Source organism: Eurosta solidaginis, chromosome 5 (genome assembly GCF_040869045.1).
Source record: "Eurosta solidaginis isolate ZX-2024a chromosome 5, ASM4086904v1, whole genome shotgun sequence".
Classification (NCBI taxonomy): domain Eukaryota; kingdom Metazoa; phylum Arthropoda; class Insecta; order Diptera; family Tephritidae; genus Eurosta; species Eurosta solidaginis.
In genome coordinates this window covers 142,765,723-142,790,022 of record NC_090323.1, presented here as the reverse complement: position 1 = coordinate 142,790,022, position 24,300 = coordinate 142,765,723, and positions in this window count along the sequence as shown.

Here is a 24,300-nt window from a genome sequence, read left to right as displayed (position 1 = left end):
GCCACGCCCATTGTCCAAAATCTTACTAATTTTCTATTCTACGTCATAACATCAACCCACCTACCAAGTTTCATCGCTTTATCCGCCTTTGGCAATGAATTATCGCATTTTTTCGGTTTTTCGAAATTTTCGATATCGAAAAAATGGGCGTGGTTATAGTCCGATATCGTTCATTTTAAATAGCGATCTGAGATGAGTGCCCAAGAATCTACATACCAAATTTCATCAAGATACCTCAAAATTTACTCAAGTTATCGTGTTAACGGGCGGACGGACGGACGGACGGACATGGCTCAATCAAATTTTTTTTCGATCCTGATTATTTTGATATATGGAAGTCTATATCTATCTCGATTCCTTTATATATGTACAACCAACCGTTATCCAATCAAACTTAATATACTCTGTGAGCTCTGCTCAACTGAGTATAAAATTATTGGAAATTGAAGTAGTTAAATTTAGAACGCACCACTGCCGTTTTAGTAAAAAATCCAAAATGTATATATATATATATATTGTAACGCACCGCATTTAATAAGAAGCATTTTTCTGTTTTCTATACATACATATATATGTTATAAAAACTGTAGGCAAAAATTTATCAATACCTATACATATATATACTTGTTTCGCTGCTTCAACAGCTGCCTCTCTGCTTGTGTTGCTGCTGCCTATTTTCGGTATTGTTGCTGCTGCTGCGCTGGCAGACTTAAGTCGCTGTTGGTTTACGCTGGTGGTGGTAAAAAATGGCGTTGTATTGGGTAGCGTGGTTTTTCGCGTTCCGTTATGTGAGTAGGTGGAGGAATATGGCGAATGTTATGCTGTTATTAAATATGATTGGTGGTACAGTTTTGCCCTTAGGCGAATTAATTATTTTAAAATTATCTTTTGCAAAAAAAATTTTCTTTCTATTTCCGCTATTCTTAGTTTGTATTATCTCTGTTTGTTTTATTTGATTTTATTATTTTGAAAATTTTGTTTTATTTCTGGATCGATTAAAATTGTTTTATATTATGGTTTTACTCTTTTGATAAATTTTGTACTTTCTTTATCATTAGAAATTTCGTTTATAACTGCCGTACTTAAATTTGGTACTTTAGTTTTGTAAAATTTCCGATTATATCCGTGGGATTTAGGTTTTTGCATTATAGACTCATTTCTCTTCTATTATTTCTGTTAAATTTAGTTTTTGGTATTATAATTGTAAAATGTTCTATTAGTTCCGTAGCATTTAGATTTTTATATTGTAGATTGATTTCTCTTTTATTATTTCTGTTAAATCTAGTGTTTTATCATTCAAGGTTCGAATCGAGCTCAAGGCCAGAACAATAATTTTTTTCTAATGGTAATTATTGTTATTTTTTAATTTTTCTAAATTTGAAAAATTGTATTTTGTTTTTGGAATAGTAATTAGAAAATTTTTCAGACAACCTGCCATAGCTGCGCAGATAGATCCATTTCGAAGGGTGCTAAGCCTGTATCATCAGTACGCTTTAGGCATGCTGCGCTAACCATTTAGCTATACAGTTTAGTGTTTTATATTATAATTGTAGAATTTTTTATTATCTCTATAGCATTACCTGTCACGGCCGTCATGTTAGGTACCTTCGGTTTAAGTGGTTTGCGTTCTTCGTGCAAACGTCATGTAGCGTTCCCTGCTCGGATGTAGGTGTCTTGGAGGGCGCCGCCTCCAAATCGTCGCCATGGTATATATTGTCACTAAATTTAAACGAGGTGTCGTGGTGGCCGTCTCCGCCAGACCTTCACTTCCATTAAAAAGACTCAAATCGAATGTACTTCTCTTTTTAAAAGAATTACTTTATTTTTCATTTCTTAGAAATACAAAAAGCACGTCGTTCATGAAAAAGCCGGAAAATTATTGTGTCAGTATCTAAATTATTGTGCCAGTCTCTAATTCTATTCAGTGGCGTGAGCCGCAGTTGTATTTGACATGCGCGTTGCCACCTGAACGCGCCTGTCAAATACAACTTAAGACCCAACCACAAAGAATACCTTATAATATATTGCTCCAATACTTATGTTCCTTATACCGATTAAGGGTTATTTTTTATAAACGCGGCCGAAGGTCGCCTACGCCGAAAAGTATCCTACTTAGAATTTTTATGTCGGCACCACTGATTGCTTTTGCATAGTAGTAATTTGCTATTTTATAATTTCTTTTCAAATTTTCAAAATGAGCAGTAAAATATATATTTTCCTTTTTCTTTATTAACTGAAAGGTGGTAAGGTAATATTTATATTTGTTTTTTTTTTTGTTGATGTGGCAGCACAGCTTTGTAATGTCATCAATAAAAAAAATATATATATATATATATATATATATGGGGTATTCCGACCCATTTTGAACCCGACCCCTTTAGAATTGGCTGAAAGTTTTTCTTCTTTTTCTAGCTTACGAAAGACGTTTTTCAGAATTTTTTAAAATTTTTTCATCCAACTCAAAAAAAGTTATGAATTTAAAAAAAAAAACACCGTTTTTGTTTTCAAAATGCTATAACTTTTTCAAAAATTGACCGTTTGGGATCTTTTTTTTTTAATTTGTTTTTAAATGTACTTTTCGGATAAAATACAAAAAAAATTTTAGTTTTTTTTTTGTAATTTTTCAGTTTTTCGAGATTTTTCGAATTTCGCCATTTTTTTTCTCTCATAAAAAACTTCAATCAATTTTGCAATCATCCCCACTAATCCCGGAGTGGGCCGATTACATTTTTTTTTTTTATTTAATTGAAAAAAAAAACTTTAAAATTTTTTTGTATTTTTTCCGAAAAGTACATTTAAAAACTAATTTAAAAAAAAAAAGATCCCAGTCAAGTTTTGAAAAAGTTATAGCAAAAAAAAAATGGCGAAATTCGAAAAATCTCGAAAAACTGAAAAATTACAAAAAAAAAAACTTTAAAAATTTTTTTGTATTTTTTCCGAAAAGTACATTTAAAAAAAATTTAAAAAAAAAGATCCCAAACGGTCAATTTTTGAAAAAGTTATAGCAGTTTGAAAACAAAAACGGTGTTTTTTTTTAATTCATAACTTTTTTTGAGTTGGATGAAAAAATTTGAAAAAATTCTGAAAAACGTCTTTCGTAAGCTAGAAAAAGAAGAAAAACTTTCAGCCAATTCTAAAGGGGTCGGGTTCAAAATTGGTCGAAATGGGATGGCATACCCCATATAAATGTGCATGTTGCTACAAAAGCGCGATTGATTTAATAAAAACATTTATAATAAGTAAAAACAATGCAAAAATGAAATGTGAAATATACAAAATGCAGTTTAAGTTTATCGTTGCCAATTTATATAGATATGTATGTGGATTAAGGTTTTGAAAGATGTGTAAATTGTAAGTTAAAGTGCTATAGAAATTTGCTAAATTTGCAAACTTTAACAACAAATAACTTAAATTATAAGTTTGCGCACTTTAAAATATATATATTTGTGATCGGGAGAACTCCCTCTTTCATTTGATATCAAGTTTAACCCCGAACTCGGGGGATGCTATTCTAAAATTTTCCCCAGGATTTTAACAAAAATGTAAGTAAAACTTGGTAAGAAACGTAGTAAGCTTGATGATGATTGTTTTTTATATGTTTCCAGGTCAAAAACAACATGTCGATGTCAAAGTCCTTGGACGTATTTGCCCGCAAAAGTATCTAACACACACTTGAAAGGATCCTTATTAAGTCGAAAGTTTTTTTGGAACCTAAATAAGAAAAGAAGTCATTAAACTTTACCACTTTTAAGTTAAATTTCTTACAATTCGTCACTCATCTCAAATGGATTACACAAATCTCGCAATATTTGCCTTTCCATTCTTGCCTGGCCATTTTCGTATGCGTTGCTTTCCAACTTCACAAATAATGCCGCGGCTATTGATTCCATTATAACAGACAGCTATAATTTGTGTCTGTTCGTTGAGTCCAGTTATATGCCAAAGCAAGCTGCCGGAGTAGAGGAAGGTGAAGCGAAAACGTAAACAATCCTTGCGGAAAGAATAAATAAATCTTCATAAAGTATTTTAGGCCAGTGCAATGAAATTGGCATCCATAAAATTCAGAAAATTGAACTATATTCGTGCAGGCATCCGTTTTAACAAAACTTGGTGGCCACGGCAGGGAATTGGCCAAAAGAACGACAAAAACACAGTCACAATTATGAAAGCACTTCACTCAAAAAAATATAACACGGCGGCAATATATTCTATTGCTTTTTTTTACAAAATGGCGTGGATGATAAAATATAAACGTTTTTCAGTGTTTTTTACAAATTTTCTTTACTTTATTTTGTTCCAATGTTCACACATTCCGCACAAACAGCTGATTTCGTAAAATCATTTGCTCTTCCTCTTCTCGTTACGATTCCGTCGTAATGCAGAATACCCAACTTCGATTAAAGCGGACCGTAGAACGGGAACGTAATCGAAATGCAGAATAGGGGTGATTATATGTTGCCTAGCCCCTCAAATTTTTTAAGTCTAACCCAAATTCATTCAATGTTCTAAATTTGAATTGAATCAACATAAAACTGTTTATCTAGATTTTCTAAAAAATTCTGAAAAAAAGCTTAAAACCAAATCGCAACTTTTCAAGCTAAACGGAGAAAAAGGCTAAAATGGCAACACTGATCCTTTCCCTTCCGTACTGGGGTCCTTGGCGTCACTTATTTTTCCACCGTATCTACCGCCTGTTGTCGTTACAGAATGTAGCCGTACTTTTTGATTTTCTGGCTTGGACTACTTTACGCGCGATGGTCCCTTCGGACACTAGTTAACTTGGGTTTAAAAAACCAAAAAAATAATATTTTAGGGGAGCTATGCTCCTTTATTGAGTCACACTACAACTGAAATTTTACAAGTGTTCTTAAGAACTACGTTTGAAAAAATGGTCGATCACTAAGTACGAAAACCTTGTTGTAAACCAGTAGTCCGATTTTAAAAAACTATGTCATATTTACATGTTTATTCAGTTACGATTTTTATTATATGTTTAAACTTTTTCATTTATTTTTATTTTGTGAAATTTTGAAATGTTTCAAGCACTCCTTTAACGATTTTATTGTAATATTTCCTATGTTTTGAGTTGTTTTACCAACGCTCAGTATCTTGCGATTGTTCTAAGTTGTTACGGTCTGCTGTTATGGTCTACGGTTACGGTCCACTTGGGAGCGTTTTCGTGCGAACACACCTAGTGACTAGTGATGGGACCAAAAAGTTGCGATGCAAAGGTATCGAAAACAGGAAAAAAAGATCGGCGATCACTAGCGAAAGAAGCCACGAGTTTTCGGCCGTAGAAACACAAAGAAGAGGTAGAAAATTTTAGAAAAGAAAAGAAAAAAATAGCCACGAGTTTTCCGGCCGGGAAAAAACGCAAGAATTAGCTTTTTACTTGCGCAGTTAATCGGAAATTTTTATAAAACCAAAAAGGTTTATCGTAAAACTAGTCCTATAAGGCGTTATACCAACGAGAAGATTTGTGATTCGCTTTAGCCTAAATTTTGGCGGCCCTGCGACTATACCAAAAGGATCGTATAACATCTAGGACACAACTTCAACGCCAAAGGCGTCAAGCTCAGATACTGCTTCATTAGCACTATTGCTTACCTCAACTACACGTCCCCAACTATATTCAACTCATCGCAGAACACCCTCGCGTGCTGTGCACATTTTCAAGAGAGTATTGTGAAGAACCAAAGGACTGCAACGAGGAACCGCAGGCCGATTCCTTAACCCAACTACCAAAGAATAAACCGGGAAATGCCCAGAAACTAGGAAGAGTCGATAGCGCAAAGTACCGACAAAGTCCATTCCGACAAGCCTCGTTTTTACTCGTCTATTTCGGGGTGGTAATAAACCTTAAAACGGTTGTGTGGTGGTGACACAAGCTCCACGTATAGAATATCCAGTTGAAGTAGGTCGGCGTTTCACAGTCACACCTAGTGAGGAAAGTTCTAGTGATTCCGATTCGGATTCGGACGGCACTAAACTAATTGGTGATGAGAACCCTTGTTATCCGAAGACAAACCCCTTTCTCTACGTTTACGAAGTACACTACCACCTTCGGAAAAGCGTCCGACACCACCTCCGCCTCCAGGGCCATCAGTACGCTGCAGCGTAATACAACGAACGCCAAAATTACCAAGTCATCCAGATCGTAAAGGTCAGAACGAAGTTTTATAGCCACCAGGTTCACTCGATTACCTCGGACCAGAGCGCAGCAACCACCAACACAGCGCGCCATAACCAACAACGGCGACGGCTTCACCAGCAACAACAACATCACCAGTAACCACGCCGGCAGAGGCCCATGGTACGTACTCTGGCGGCTATGGAAGTACCAGCAAAGTATAAACTTAGATGTAAATAGTTAAAAGAAACTTCTGAGCAGTACCTAGAGAGTTTTATACAGCCCGGTTAAACCATTTAACAAGGGTCGATTTTTTTTTCGTCAAATTTCATTATTGAACACTTGAAATTGTTAGCTTTACAACAAAGGGCATACATTTTTTTATATCATTTTAATAATATGTTTTGTCGCTTTAAAATGGTTGAAGTTAGCTCTATAAATTTTATTCATAATAAGCCGTCTTTATCACGTGAAACGTTTTAGCGATCCATTTTTGGAGCTCAACCATAAATTGTTAGAAAAAAATTTGCGACCGCAGCCATTGCACGAATTGGCTAAAAGATTTAAACTTTCTTTTCTTATATCATACAAATACAATATATATATAGATATATATATATATATATGCATATACATATGAATCACTATTGCTAGCAATATCGTTCGAACAACCAGAAGAAAATAATATACGTGCATAGTACTATCACAATTTCATCTTTATTGCTTTTATAACAAATTTTCTTGGTACATATTACATATTAGTGTCATTATACTATGCCGTTATACTAAATTGATATTTTGTTACACTCAAAAATAAGTTCTACTACAACAACATAATAATTTTGTAAGAGAGCCCCAATTATCGGAATTTGTATCCAAACTTTATAGCCCTAAAATATGTTGTGTGAATGAAAAAAAAGGGTATTCAACCAAATTCTTACTTTGTATGTAGTATATTTACTATCCATAAGTACATTTAATTACATTTTTTTTTTCACACAAAACGTTTATAACGCTTGTCAAAAAAAAAGGGGGAGACATAAATATATGTATAACTTGAAATATTACGAGCAAAAGTAAGAGAAAAGAAAAGAACCCCCAACAGAACAAACTTAGCCAGACTTAAGTATTCATATTAGATTTCGTTTTCGATTTCGGCCCAATAAAGTGTGAACTGTTGGATCATTTTTTTTTTCTCTCACTTTATATACTACACACACTTACATACATTTTCATAGTGTAAGTAGCTATTCGTAGTTCAACATTTTTTTTTTCTCGTTCTGAGCAGCCTTGTTTTGGCTTTGGAGCCTATGCTGTAGCCCTGGTTAAGAAACCTGCACTATTGTATTTTTTTTGTAGCATACATACGTTAATAGAAATGAGTATTGAATAAAATTTGTAAATAAAATGGGAATGCTGATGTTCTGGCTCATTTAGAAGGCACGTAGGGTTACCAGGTAAGGGGCCACCGAAATATAGGTGGGTCGGTGGCCATGGTTTTTGAGGGTGGGATAAGCACCGGGCGTCGCAACAACACCTACGGCGCCCCCATGTTATATTCGGCCCTTTTCTTCTTTTGTTTAATTTTTCAGCTTTTTTTTTGGTCTTTTAATTTTCAGAGTTTGGTAACCGGTCGTTTCCGGTTCGGTGATTTTTTTACGTTTAGTTTTTTTGAATTTTGAATCGAATTTAACGGTCTGTCCGTGGCATCCGGTTCGACCGGATGTCGTTTTGTTTAGAATTTCCAGCGTTTTGAATTAGTTCTGTGCTGTGTCAGTTTTTTTAAAGGCATGATAGGAACTTTTTTTCTGTTTATGGCGCAGGAACAGTAAGGTTGACAAGGACCCGCCCCAGCCAACAATGACTAGCCAATGTGCACCACCACATCATGCCGACCGCCTTCCTTACTGCTTCCATCGTATCCATAACAGATGGCGCCCAACGGGATTTGGTGCCTGAGGCGCTGTCGCGCTGGTCATTCCGGGTCAACTTGTGAAGTTGACCATCCCACCAGTCCGAGGTGAGCAGCCGCAGGAGCAGCCACCTGCGTTGCGGTGGGATGGTTAGATGGATCAAGTTGTCCGGAGTGATCATCGTTGACAGTTGCTGAGGGCGCCATAACAGATGGCGCCCAACGTGGCACCTGAGGCGCTGGTCTCGGTGGTCAGTTCGGGCAACGTGTGAAGTTGACCATTCCACCAGTCCGAGGTGAGCAGCCGTAGGAGCAGCCACCTGCGTTGCGGTGGAATGGTTGACGGATCAGGGTGTCCGGACTCGGGGGCAATAGCGGAGGGTTCCACGAGACTTAACGTCAGTCCTCTGGATTTTTGGTATTCACCCGATGAGGCAGTGCTGCACGCACGTAATTTTTTTTGTAGATTTGGGGTTTTTATGTTGCCGGAATGTTGTCCGTAGTGGGCTTGGAATAATTTTGTCCGCTAAATTGGGTTTTTTTTGTCTAATTTTTATAGTTTTTTTTGTTCTCAGCCGAATTTGTGTTGTCTGGTGTGAGTGTGTGAGCGAATGGTAGGACCCCAGCTCAGCCACGTCACAGGTGGTACCGCAGAATACCGCCTGGATTGTGACGGGTTGAGCTGGGATTCAAAGTGATAGCTCTTCCTGTCCCACCAGTATGGGGAGCGGGCATTGAAGCCGCTCCACCCATAGCGGTGGAGGCAGGAGGGGTGTCCCGGGTGAATGGAGGGGAGGCCTCAACATCCCCCAACCAGTCCCACTAGCGCGTCCCCAGAGACCCCCTCTGCGTTGCGGCTGGGTGTGTTGGGACCAACCTGTGTGTGTAGGACATTGACCCTAGTGGCCCAACCAGTCCCAGAGGCAGGTCCTTAAGACCCCCTTATGCGTTGCGGTTGGGAACACTAGGGACAAGTATGAATGAGTTTGTGTTTTTTTTCCCCTGTAGCCCTATTGCCTTCTTCGTGTCAGCATTCCCATCACCACTCGTAGTATATATATAAGTAATTAATCTTTTTTTCAGTTTTTTTTGGTCTTTTCCCCTGAAGTTTTTTTTTTGATACCATTACTACGAGTTAACAAAGTAAATTTTTTTGTTATTATAATGATCAATCGTTCGGGCGAATGCCCACCAGAAAAACCCCTTCCGGGAGTAATGGCAATTTGTTTTATTTTTTTACCAAGATTATAAATTGATTTTTTTTTTTATTTTAAACTTACTGTTGGAATAAGCCACCAACGAAAGAGATTGGGGCAAAAATACAAAATCACACAACCACCCACACACCCACACGTTCCACAAGTCATACACCAAAAGAGCATCTACGCCGACAAGTCTGGCAACACATTTGGCCCTAAATCGACGGCAGCACTGGCATGCACTTACCACACACACTTGTCAAATAAATATAGATACTTTGTATTAGTAATTGTCTGTTTGATATTCTTTTGTATTTTATTATATACTTTGTAATTTGTCGATATCCGTTATTCGTTTATAAAAAGACAAAGAGACTTTGCCGCTAAGGCCAGTTACATTTTAATACCACATTTTGTCGTGTCATTTTTTAAGCCGTGGACAACAATCGTGAGATTTTTTTGCCTTCCAAGAAATTTTGTGTCTGTAAAATTCGGGTAGAGTAAAATTTGTTCATTTCTGCGTCAAATTGTTTGTTTTCCGCCATTTGCTCGTACAATTTAAAGGGCCAATATTTCTTAATATGCTAACTAGAGCACGAAGTAGAACTGGCAGCGAAGAAGTGGAGGATGCCAACGAATCCTTTTCCGTCGCCGATAATACAATCTTGGAGAATGTCAATTCCCAAAATGCACAAGTTGCCTCTGCCGAGCAGTCTACAACAGGCATAACCAGCCAATTAGCCGCAATAGTAGCCAGTATTGCGTCACTTAGTGAAGGCATGAGGGAATTGCGCAGCGAAACTCAATATCTACGGGAGCGTGCATGTTCCGATTCCAGCAGTATGGGAAATGCATCAAATCAACCACCAATGGTGCCAGTAACTACGTCATCACTTGCCACACCGCCAATATCGCGGATAACATTTGCCAATAATATATCATCATGGCCGCCAGCAGCTACAGTTGCTACAGAAGGCAACATGTCACCAACTAACGCCCAGAGATTGCCACTTCCACCATCAACATCAGCCGCGCTTGTACAAAGAGAAACAGCGCAAGTATCGACGTCAGCAGCCGTGCCATCGGCTACAGAAGCACAATGGCGTGCTCAGTCAGGTCTAGATGGTTTATCAGCTAGCGGATCATATGCTTCTTCTGCACCACATTTTTTATTACAACAGCCGCAAGTATCAGCACATGCTTTGCCACAAGCATCATTGCACGCCACTGCAAATGCGTTGAACCAGCCAGTATTTATGTCACAGCAGCCGCATGGTTATATGCGGGTACAGCCAACACCGCCTGCGCCATATAATATTGAGTCAGGAGTTTTGCACAGAGCAAAGTTGTACCCACTGCCGGAGTTTGACGGCAATCCCGAGGATTGGCCGCTGTTTTACTCCAGTTTCGCCGACACAACACGTGAGTTCAACTATAGTGATCGCCAAAATTTAATGCGCCTACAAAAGGCGTTAAAGGGTGATGCGAAGCGGGCAGTCACATCACTGCTTATCTTCCCAGAAAATGTGCAAAACATATTAGAAGAGCTGAGATTTAACTTCGGTCGGCCAGAACTGCTGATTCGTGCGCAGTTACGTAAGGTACAATCATTTCCAAATATAACAGAGGACCGTATGGAACAGGTGCTGGACCTCTCCAATCAGGTACGCAATATAACTGCATTCTTTAAGTCAGCAAGGTGTGAGCAGCACTTAGTAAATCCGACGTTGCTTGAGCAACTTATTTCAAAGCTCCCAGCCTCGAAACAGTTCGAGTGGAGTAAACACGCATCTACGGTGACACCATTTGCCACAGTGGAAACCTTTGCCGAATGGGTCGGTAACCTAGCCAAAATAATAGCTATTATGCCAAGAGTTGCTGATAAGGCAACACATTCAACATCATTTAGAGCTCCTCGTCGATCGGATCAGAGACCGGTCATAGCAAGTCGCTTTCTACACAGTAGTCAGGGTAATATAAATCAACAATGGATGTGCATTGCATGCAATCAGTCACACTCATTGGAGGACTGTCCCCAATTTAAAACACGTAACATAGAAAATCGATGGGCCCTAGTCAAACGTCAACGTCTTTGTTTTGCATGCCTGCAAGGAGGACACAATTTGCAAAGCTGTCAAAAGAAAAAGCGGTGTAATATACAAGAATGTCAACGTGTACATCATCGCTTACTGCACGCACCATCGAATACGCATACGGTCACATCAGCTACCACAAATAATGCGGAAGTCGTCCTCAGTTGCCAAGGTGAGTGTCGTTCCATTCTATTTAAAGTTATACCCGTCACATTATTTGGGCCGAAGGGTCACATGGAGACACACGCCATGTTCGACGAAGGCTCTTCTATTTCTTTGCTAGAAGAAGACGTCGCTAATCAGCTGGGTTTGAATGGTCAATCATCATCACTAACACTACAATGGTATGGCGAGAACACAGCAACAGAGAAATCTCGCATAGTGTCGTTGGAGGTACAGGGTAATCAAGGTGGCGCACCATTTCCACTCAAGAACGTTCGCAGAGTCAAAAGCTTGAATCTGCCTAGTCAATCGTTTCAAAACTATCGCTATTTTGGTAACTTACCAGTCGCCAGCTACAACAACGTAAAGCCGACGTTGCTCTTGGGTTTAGACAACAGCTTTCTCGGTATTGCCACCGAACAGTTACGAACGGGCCGAGCCAATTAATTGCCGCCAAGACAAAATTAGGATGGCTGGCTTACGGGCCAACTGATAAGATGGATTCGACTAGTCCACGGGTACTTATGATCAGAGACCCGCCTCTGTCGAAAAAGATATGCAACATGGTCGAAGAATATTTTACATTAAAAAAATTGGGAGTGAAAGCAGCTGTTATCGAGGGAGAAGACGATATGCGTGCAAAAGCTATTTTGAAATCGACAGCAATTAAGATCGGCGACAAGTACGAGATTGGTTTGTTGTGGAAGCAAGACGACATTGTATTTCCACCTAGCTACGATATGGCGAAGAGACGGTTGCTTAGTATTGAGAACAAAATGAAGAGAAGCACAGTTTTTTCTGAGAGTTACACCAAAGGCATGGCGCGCTACATAGAGAAGGGCTATGCCAGAGAGCTATCTGCAGCTGAAGTCAACAACCAAAGTGGGAAGGTATGGTATCTCCCACATTTCGGTGTAATGAGCCCTCATAAACCCGGTAAGCTGCGCATAGTCTTCGACGCAGCCGCAATGGTCACCAACACATCGCTCAACTCAGAACTGCTTAAGGGTCCGGAGCAAGCACAATCGCTCTTTGCTATTTTACATCGGTTTCGCCAAGGGTCGGTGGCAGTTGCGGGTGATATTGAAGAGATGTTTTCCCAGATAAAAATCAAACCAGATGATCAGCACGCACAGAGGTTCCTGTGGAGAAACGACAGCAACTCTGATATACGGGTCTACGTAATGACCTCTATGATTTTTGGAGCAGCCTGCTCTCTCTGTTGCGCTGAATATGTTAAAAATACAAACGCGCTACAATTTTCGTCAACAATGCCAAGGGGAGCAGATGCGGTAGTAAGAAGCATGTACGTTGATGACTTGGTCATTAGCTTTCACTCGGAGAAGGAAGCCGAGATCATTACAAATGAAGCAATCGACATAAATGCAGCTGGTGGGTTCAATTTAAGAAACTTTGTCTCCAACAACAAAAGACTCCAAAGTCTTCTAAACGGTGACAATAAGCCAAATGCGATCGTTAATATGGAGAAGCAATCAAGCGTTGACAAAATATTGGGAATGCACTGGAACTCGGAAAAAGATAAGTTTGAATTTCATTTTCAATTTTTCAAAATTTCTCCCGATATCTTACAGTGTAAGCGTCCACCCACCAAACGAGAGTTACTAGCCATAGTGATGTCGATTTATGATCCCTTCGGGTTTCTCGCATGTATAACAATTGCAGGAAAGTTACTGATACAAGCCATGTGGAAGCGGAAGATCCAATGGGACGAGGATCTACCTAATGATCTCGGAAGGGCATGGTCGACATGGTGGTCCATGTTCCAAAATATCAAAACACTGTCAATACTGCGCTGCTATGGAAATGTATTGCCAATCGCTGACGAAATCGAGGTCCATATATTCGTTGATGCAAGTTCAACAGCATATGCAGCTGTAGCCTATCTGCGAATGTGTAAAGGTCATCAAATTCACATCGCATTCATCTGTGCCAAATCTCGATGCGCACCTGTAAAAGGAATGACGATTCCTCGCCTGGAGCTCCAAGCAGCTGTGTTAGGATGCCGCCTAAAAACATTCATTCAGCAGAGCCATGATTTCCAGATTCATCGCTTTGCGTTCTGGTCCGACTCACAAACGGTGGTTATGTGGATACGCTCAAGGGAGCGAAAGTATAAACCCTTCGTCGAGCACCGTATCGCCGAAATTTTGACATCAACAGATAGTGGCATGTGGCGATGGTTACCCTCAGAAACCAACGTAGCCGATGACGCAACGCGAGCAACATTTACACAATGCTCATCACATCGATGGTTTACGGGGCCGGAATTTTTGCAACAAGGCACCGAGGAATGGCCAGGCGAGCCAGTTCAACTTGATACATCCGAGTGCAGTCGTGAAGAAATACCAGAAAGAATTATGCTGTTATGTCAAACAGGTGACTTAATCAAATACACTAACTATTCTTGTTTTTTAAAGATAGTCAGAATTGTCGCTTGGATACTACGCTTTGTGGGTAATAGCCGCAGTAAGAGTCATTTACGAGGAGAGCTAACAGCTGCCGAAGTCACTGAAGCAGAAAAGTATATTTGTCGCCAAATACAACAAGAATGTTTTCGAGCTGAAGTTGCAACATTGAAAGCCAAGCAACAACTTCCGAAGAGTAGTTGTCTCCACAAACTTACGCCTTTCGTCGATGAAGACAACATTATCAGAGTACATGGACGCATCGATTCAACCTTTTGTCTACCATTGTCAGCCAGACAGCCGATAATATTGCCGCAAAACCACTATGTCACGCGCCTGATCATGCAACAATTCCACGCAAGAAGACATCATCAAAACGATCTTTTAGTTATCAACGAAATGCGTCAGAAATATTGGGTGCCATCTGCCAAAAGGTTACTGAGGTCGATCAAACTAGCTTGTCCAATCTGCATCCGCTGGACTACCAAACCCGTTGTGCCGCTAATGGGACAACTACCATCAGATCGCTTGACGCCCTTCGTTCGTCCGTTTTCATATGCGGGCGTTGATCTCTGCGGACCATTTCTGGTTACGATTGGTCGCAGAACAGAGAAGCGTTGGGTGGTATTATTTACATGCATGACGACAAGAGCCATTCATCTCGAGGTAGCCGAAGATCTCTCCACCGACGCCTTCGTCATTCGCTTAAGGAACTTCGTCAATCGACGCGGAGTCCCAGTGCAAATCAGAAGCGACAATGGGACGAATTTTGTTGGTGCCCAGCGTGAGTTGAAGTCCGAGGACCGACTGTTTGATTTCGGGCGCATCGAGCAAGAAATTACGAAGCAGCATATTGAATGGCGTTTCAACTGCCCCGCCAATCCCAGCGCAGGTGGCTGCTGGGAACGATTGATACAGTGTGTTGAGAAGCTATTGCACCGCGTACTAAAGGAAGATGAGCCTCGAATCGAAACCTTCCGAAGTGTCCGGATAGAGGCAGAGAACATTGTTAACAGTCGCCCGCTGACAGATATCCCAGTTAGTCCAGAGGAGGAGGAGCCACTTACTCCTAATCATTTCCTGGTCGGATGCATGAACTCCACGCAGACACCCAGCCTGGATGAAGCCCACATCTGTCCGCGAAAGCAATGGAAGATTGCGCAAAATTTAAAAGATAGAATCTGGAAGCGGTGGATGGTGGAATACCTGCCACAACTGCTGTGTCGACCCAAATGGAGGGAGGAATCCGATCCTCTAAAGCTAGATCAGCTGGTGATTGTCTGCGATTCCGCGCTGCCAAGAAGCCAATGGCAGATGGGTAAGGTGGTGGAAGTATTTCCTGGTAAGGATGGTCGAATTCGAAGTGCGGCTATAAAGACATCTCACGGAATCCTGCGTCGTCCAGCCAGCAAGCTAGCCGCTTTGAAGTATCGTGAAACCGCCGAAGATTCACTGGTCGGTAGGATGCTGGAATAAGCCACCAACGAAAGAGATTGGGGCAAAAATACAAAATCACACACCCACCCACACACCCACACGTTCCACAAGTCATACACCAAAAGAGCATCTACGCCGACAAGTCTGGCAACACATTTGGCCCTAATTCGACGGCAGCACTGGCATGCACTTACCACACACACTTGTCAAATAAATATAGATACTTTGTATTAGTAATTGTCTGTATTGATATTCTTTTGTATTTTATTATATACTTTGTAATTTGTCGATATCCGTTATTCGTTTATAAAAAGACAAAGAGACTTTGCCGCTAAGGCCAGTTACATTTTAATACCACATTTTGTCGTGTCATTTTTTAAGCCGTGGACAACACTTACAATTTGATTTTTTTTACCCTGTCTGGGCGTTTTGGCGTTCGGGGACATCTCGCCCAGTATGCTCCCCGAGCAATGATATCATAGGGTGTTCACATGCGTACTCACCGAGAACAGCCTGGCAGTCCAAGCTTGGGTTGGAACTAGCCTTTCGGAGTTTGGACGAGTTCTCCTTTATCAAAATGTCTAAACTTTCTTTCTGTTTTGCCTTTCTGTGAGGGGCGATAACCACTAGAAATCTTTCGGAGTTTTGACGAGTTCTCCATAACAAATGTCTAATTGCCGCAAAGCCCTTTTAAACTAGGAAACAGAATTAATTCCCAACTTGACTTAACTTTTTTTTGATGGACCTGTGTTGCCCGGCTAGCTTCGTAGTAGGACTTTGAGACTCTTATCTCAGGGGTGAGTCGTGCCCCACGTTGATTGGCATCGGATGTCCCTGGCAGTGGCTTCCCACAGATGGTCCGGTTTACTGTTCGCTTCATCGTCAGGTCTTCAAAGCGAAGCAGGTTTGTTACGGTCTGCTGTTATGGTCTACGGTTACGGTCCACTTGGGGGCGTTTTCGTGCGAACACACCTAGTGACTAGTGATGGGACCAAAAAGTTGCGATGCAAAGGTATCGAAAACGGGAAAAAAGATCGGCGATCACTAGCGAAAAAAGCCACGAGTTTCCGGCCGTAGAAACACAAAGAAGGGGTAGACAATTTTAGAAAAGAAAAGAAAAAAATAGCCACGAGTTTTCCGGCCGAGGAAAAACGCAAGAATTAGGCTTTTACTTGCGCAGCTAATCGGAAATTTTTATAAAACCAAAAAGGTTTATCGTAAAACTAGTCCTATCAGGCGTTATACCAACGAGAAGATTTGTGATTCGCTTTAGCCTAAATTTTGGCGGCCCTGCGACCATACCAAAAGGATCGTATAACGTCTAGGACACAACTTCAACACCAAAGGCGTCAAGCTTAGAGACTGCTTCATTAGCACTATTTCTTACCTCAACTACACGTCCCTAACTATATTCAACTCATCGCAAACCACCCTCGCGTGCTGTGCACATTTTCAAGAGAGTATTGTGAAGAACCAAAGGACTGAACCGAGGAACCGCAGGCCGATTCCTTAACCCAACTACCAAAGAATAAACCGGGAAATGCCCAGAAACTAGGAAGAGTCGATAGCGCAAAGTACCGACACAGTCCATTCCGACAAGCCTCGTTTTTACTCGTCTATTTCGGGGTGGTAATAAACCTTACAACGGTTGTGTGGTAGTGACACAAGCTCCACGTATAGAATATCCAGTTAAAGTAGGTCGGCCTTTCACAGTCACACCTAGTGAGGAAAGTTCTAGTGATTCCGATTCGGATTCGGACGGCAATAAACTAATTGGTGATGAGAACCCTTGTTATCCGAAGATAAACCCCTTTCTATACGTTTACGAAGTACACTACCACCTTCGGAAAAGCGTCCGACACCACCTCCGCCTCCAGGGTCATCAGTACGCTGCAGCGTAATACAACGAACGCCAAAATTACCAAGTCATCCAGATCGTAAAGGTCAGCACGAAGTTTTATCGCCACCAGGTTCACTCGATTACCTCGGACCAGAGAGCAACAACCGCCAACAGTACCAACACAGCGCGCCATAACCAACAACGGCGACGGCTTCACCAGCAACAACAACATCACCAGTAACCACGCCGGCAGAGGCCCATGGTACGTACTCTGGCGGCTATGTAAGTACCAGCAAAGTATAAACTTAAATGTAAATAGTTAAAAGTAACTTCTGAGCAGTACCTAGAGAGTTTTATACAGCCCGGTTAAACCATTTAACAAGGTCGATTTTTTTTTCGTCAAATTTCATTATTGAATACTTGAAATTGTTAACTTTACAACAAAGGGCATACATTTTTTTTATAATATGTTTTGTATTTTAATAATATGTTTCGTCGCTTTAAAATGGTTGAAGTTAACTCTATATATTTTATTCATAATAAGCCGCCTTTATCACGTGAAACGTTTTAGCGATCCAGTTTTGGAGCTCAACCATAAATTGTTAGAAAAAACGAATTGGCACGAATTGGCTAAAAGATTTAAACTTTCTTTTCTTATATCATACAAATACAATATATATATATATATATATATATATATATATATATATATATATATATATTATAAATATATATATACATATACATATGAATCACTATTGCTAGCAATATCGTTCGAACCACCAGAAGAAAATAATATACGTGCATATAATACATAGCACTATCACAATTTCATCTTTATTGCTTTTATAACAAATTTTCTTAGTACATATTACATATTAGTGTCATTATACTATGCCGTTATACCAAATTGATATTTTGTTACACTCAAAAATAAGTTCTACTACAACAACATAATAATTTTGTAAGAGAGCCCCAATTATCGGAATTTGTATCCAAACTTTATAGCCCTAAAATATGTTGTGTGAATGAAAAAAAGGGGTATTCAACCAAATTCTTACTTTGTATGTAGTATATTGACTATCCATAAGTACATTTAATTACATTTTTTTTTCACACAAAGCGTTTATAACGCTTATCAAAAAAAAAAAAGGGGGAGACATAAATATATGTATAACTTGAAATATTACGAGCAAAAGTAAGAGAAAAGAAAAGAACCCCCAACAGAACAAACTTAGCCAGACTTAAGTATTCATATTAGATTTCGTTTTCGATTTCGGCCCAATAAAGTGTGAACTGTTGGATCATTTTTTTTCTCTCACTTTATATACTACACACACTTAATACATTTTCATAGTGTAAGTAGCTATTCGTAGTTCAACATTTTTTTTTCTCGTTCTGAGCAGCCTTGTTTTGGCTTTGGAGCCTATGCTGTAGCCCTGGTTAAGAAACCTGCACTATCGTATTTTTTTTGTAGCATACATACGTTAATAGAAATGAGTATTGAATAAAATTTGTAAATAAAATGGGAATGCTGGTGTTCTGTCTCATTTAGAAGGCACGTAGGGTTACCAGGTAAGGGGCCACCGAAATATAGGTGCGTCGGTGGCCATGGTTTTTGAGGGTGGGATAAGCACCGGGCGTCGCAACAACACCTGCGGCGCCCCCAAGTTATATTCGGCCCTTTTCTTCTTTTGTTTAATTTTTCAGCTTTTTTTGGTTCTTTTAATTTTCAGAGTTTGGTAACCGGTCGTTTCCGGTTCGGTGATTTTTTTTTGCGTTTAGTTTTTTTGAATTTTGAATCGAATTTAACGGTCTGTCCGTGGCATCCGGTTCGACCGGATGTCGTTTTGTTTAGAATACCCAGCGTTTTGAATTAGTTCTGCGCTGTGTCAGTTTTTTTAAAGGCATGGTAGGAACTTTTTTTCTGTTTATGGCGCAGGAACAGTAAGGTTGGCAAGGACCCGCCCCAGCCGACAATGACTAGCCAATGTGCACCACCACATCATGCCGACCGCCTTCCTTACTGCTTCCATTTTAAATGCGTATCCATAACAAAGTTCTTGGCAGTTCGGCGAATTAGCTTCTCTAGGCACTAAAATCACATTATTTTTTTAGTACAATTCCAAAGACAATTCGCTGTAATGGCTTGAAGCTAGGTCTGGCTAAAAGAAGGCTGAAAAAAGGCTTCAGCCTTCTCTCCAAGCACTTTAACATATGTACATTTGCGAGTTTATCGTTCCCGTTGTGACAAAAGATCTGCTTCTTTCGCCACAGCTGCATATTGCCTACCAAACCAGAATTTTTTGGGGAAATTTTGACCGTGTTTTTGTTTTGAACTTTTCGTCCACATTAACTCGCGCACTGCAGTGTAAAATTCTTGGCCTGGAAGCTGCGAAAAATCGGCTAAAACATAAGCTTCTTCGTCTATAATACAGCAACTGAACTTTTGAAAAAAATTTGTTTTTAATCGGAACATCCCAGTTTCTGCGGCAATTTTCTGACCGAAATACTGGGGTTTCTCCGTAAACTGGTTAAAATAAGAATTTTGGTCACTGATTCCCTTTTTTCTTTCTGCCAGAACCAGACTTTCGAGCGTCAACCGACTCCGCCCCTTTTTTCTTCGGGAGGGCTGAAAAATGCCTAATCCACCATAATTGCTGCCGTCGCAGGAACCGTGTGTCCGTAGATTAAAAACCGTCTCCCACCCCGGTACCGCTTCCGCATTACTTCAGGGTGGCGTTCCATATTTCTCATTTTTTAAGAGCCTACTGTTGTCCCTGCGTCCAGGTTCCCGCTATTTTCTCTGAGTGTCGATTTAGTCGCCACTGCTTCGCCTGCGCATTTCTCTGCGCTCCCTTTCAGCATCCATCAGGTGTGTCATGACGATAAATGCCATTTTGTTCACTGCAGTCCAGCATTCCTTGAAACTTCTCCTAACGGACTGAGGTTGATTGACTTTGCCGGTGCTCGAAACATGGTCATATCCAGCACGAGGTTCATGCATAAAAAGATACATCAAGCTACATGGCTGTCTCCTGATCGAAATACTCGCAATAAGATCGATCACGTTGTGATAGACGGACGGCATGCCTCCAGTGTTTTAGATGTGTGCACGATCCGAGGACCTAACATCGACTCGGACCATTATCTCGTTGCAGCCAAAATACGCACCCGCCTCAAAGCGGCTAAAACCAAAGAAAAAAAACCACAAGGAAAGCTAGACGTCGAAAAGCTTCAATCACAATGATTTCGCAACTCGACTCTCACACCTGCTCTCTGAGAGCACAACTCATCCTGAAGGAATACAGGAGCAGTGGGAGGATATCTCCAAAGCACTTCGCACTGCCGCCGAGGAAAAAATTGGTTACCGGCGGCCACGAAAAAACAACTGGTACGATGAAGAATGCCGCACTGCAACCGAAAGAAAAGACCCTCGCGTGTTGTGCACATTTTCAAGAGAGTATTGTGAAGATCCAAAGGACTGCAACGAGGAACCGCAGGCCGATTCCTTAACCCAACTACCAAAGAAAAAACCGGGAAATGCCCAGAAACTAGGAAGAGTCGATAGCGCAAAGTACCGACACAGTCCATTCCGACAAGCCTCGTTTGTACTCGTCTATTTCGGGGTGGTAATAAAACTTACAACGGTTGTGTGGTGGTGACACAAGCTCCACGTATAGAATCCAGTTGAAGTAGGTCGGCGTTTCACAGTCACACCTAGTGAGGAAAGTTCTAGTGATTCCGATTCGGATTCGGACGGCACTAAACTAATTGGTGATGAGAACCCTTGTTATCCGAAGATAAACCCCTTTCTCTACGTTTACGAAGTACACTACCACCTTCGGAAAAGCGTCCGACTCCGCCTCCAGGGCCATCAGTACGCTGCAGCGTAATACAACGAACGCCAAAATTACCAAGTCATCCAGATCGTAAAGGTCAGCACGAAGTTTTATCGCCACCAGGTTCACTCGATTACCTCGGACCAGAGCGCAACAACCACCAACAGTACCAACACAGCGCGCCATAACCAACAACGGCGACGGCTTCACCAGCAACAACAACATCACCAGTAACCACGCCGGCAGAGGCCCATGGTACGTACTCTGGCGGCTATGTAAGTACCAGCAAAGTATAAACTTAGATGTAAATAGTTAAAAGAAACTTCTGAGCAGTACCTAGAGAGTTTTATACAGCCCGATTAAACCATTTAACAAGGGTCGATTTTTCTTTCGTCAAATTTCATTATTGAATACTTCAAATTGTTAGCTTTACAACAAAGGGCATACATTTTTTGTATATCATTTTAATAATATGTTTTGTCGCTTTAAAATAGTTGAAGTGAAGTGAAATTTTATTCATAATAAGCCGTCTTTATCACGTGAAACGTTTTAGCGATCCATTTTTGGAGCTCAACCATAAATTGTTAGAAAAAAATTTGCGACCGCAGCCATTGCACAAATAGGCTAAAAGATTTAAACTTTCTTTTCTTATATCATACAAATACAATATATATATATATATAATAATAATAATACATAGTACTATCACAATTTCATCTTTATTGCTTTTATAACAAATTTTCTTAGTACATATTACATATTAGTGTCATTATACTATGCCGTTATACCAAATTGATATTTTGTTACACTCAAAAATAAGTTCTACTACAACAACATAATAATTTTGTAAGAGAGCCCCAATTTGTATCCAAACTTTTAAGCCCTAAAATATGTTGTGTGAATGAAAAAAAGGGTATTCAACCAAATTCTTACTTTTTATGTAGTATATTTACTATCCATAAGTACATTTATACGCATATTGTCACTTGCGAAGCGAAGATATTTGGCGAGTCGAACATATTGGCGAATTCACATCAAATTTGCATTGTGAGTGGCGAATGAACTTATTCGACTGCAATGTGTCATTGCCATTCAAACAAATTTAATTAGTTCATCCGAATTTGACGTTTCTGTCATCTGTTTTTATTATTTATTTGTGCACAAACAGAAATGTAAAAAACAAATTTATTAAATAGTAATAAATAAAGTTAAAAATGTTTTATAACGTTGAGCTTTTTTCCGTTATTACCCGGATTATTGGTTCCACGCCCGTTATCATCCGGATTATTGGTTCCAAAGGACTGTCCTGTCGGGTTAGCGGCTTCTTGGAGGTTCAGTAGCTCATTCACGGATCTCTCTAGCGCAGATAAACTTCGCTGGGCGTACGGTCCTCCTACAGTGGCTACGGTCTCGCTGCGGTTTGTAGAAAACTTTTTCTTAAGCTTCAACTTATAATCTAACCAAACCTAGGACAAATATATTGGTAAGTATGAACTGACACGCAGAATACAATTCAGTTACTACTAGAGGCCTGCACGGATACGATGGTTCGGGTTATAACTAAGTAAAGCTTCTGACAGTTATCACATTGTCAGTTACTTTGGAAACTTGCATCGTGATACCGTACGGTTACTTTTGAAACTAACTGGTCAAGTATCTTATCGGGTATTATCAGAAAAATAGTAGGCGGTGGCTCGGAGCTAGGATCTAACCAAACCTAGGGCCCATCTCTGCACCCTTCACAATGCCAGTAACATACCCGAGTAGATACATTAGCAGGTAAAGCTGCTTTACTCGAGTCAATTTCCTGGTAAATTTTCTCAAACAAAGTGCCTACTTGTATATGATGGTTGAATTGAGTTGGGAGTCAAAAAAACCATCAGTAATTCGACTCGTGTAAAACAGCCTTAAGTATCAAAAGTAACTCCAGTCAGTAACCGTTCGATGCTACGATGCCACGATTCTGTGATGTATACTTTTGTATTATTCGTGCAGGTATATTCTTCTTACCTTGTTCCACTCGCGCCCGTTACGTATTGGAGGACCTATGGAGTTAAAATCCGTGGCGAAATGGTCCCACAATTCTGCCCTGCTCCTCCTGGTCTCTCCAAAATTCCCCATGCCTCTGGCGACGTCTGGATTATTTTCCATCAGCTCGACCAGCTTTTGGAATTGCTGCGGCGTTGTTATTCTCATTCTGAAAACTTCATTTATTCAAACCAATAAATAACTCAATTTAATTTAATAAATTACTCACTTTTATTTATTTATTCAATTTATTTACTTTTTTCAATTGAAAACATTCAAATAAATGCCAATGCGTCCTTTTCTATTTTCAAGCGCGAACAAAATAAGCATTCGACAAATTTTGACAGATTTGGCGAAGCGAATATAATTTTTTCGCTTGTGGCAATTCGACAAATTCATCTTCGTCACTCATTCGACTTTTTTTTGCGAATTCGCTAGCGATTCGCATCTCGCAATTCGAGACCGCGAAATTCGACAAAGTTTTCATTCGCTTCGCAAGTGACAATATGCGTATTAATTACATTTTTTTTTTTCACACAAAGCGTTTATAACGCTTATCAAAAAAAAAAAGGGGGAGACATAAATATATGTATAACTTGAAATATTACGAGCAAAAGTAAGAGAAAAGAAAAGAACCCCCAACAGAACAAACTTAGCCAGACTTAAGTATTCATATTAGATTTCGTTTTCGATTTCGGCCCAATAAAGTGTGAACTGTTGGATAATTTTTTTTTCTCTCACTTTATATACTACACACACTTACATACATTTTCATAGTGCAAGTAGCTATTCGTAGTTCAACATTTTTTTTTTCTCGTTCTGAGCAGCCTTGTTTTGGCTTTGGAGCCTATGCTGTAGCCCTGGTTAAGAAACCTGCACTATCGTATTTTTTTTGTAGCATACATACGTTAATAGAAATGAGTATTGAATAAAATTTGTAAATAAAATGGGAATGCTGGTGTTCTGGCTCATTTAGAAGGCACGTAGGGTTACCAGGTAAGGGGCCACCGAAATATAGGTGCGTCGGGCGTCGCAACAACACCTGCGGCGCCCCAAGTTATATTCGGCCCTTTTCTTCTTTTGTTTAATTTTTCACCTTTTTTTTGGTTCTTTTAATTTTCAGAGTTTGGTAACCGGTCGTTTCCGGTTCGGTGATTTTTTTTTTTGCGTTTAGTTTTTTAATTTTTTAATTTTGAATAGACTTTAACGGTCTGTCCGTGGCATCCGGTTC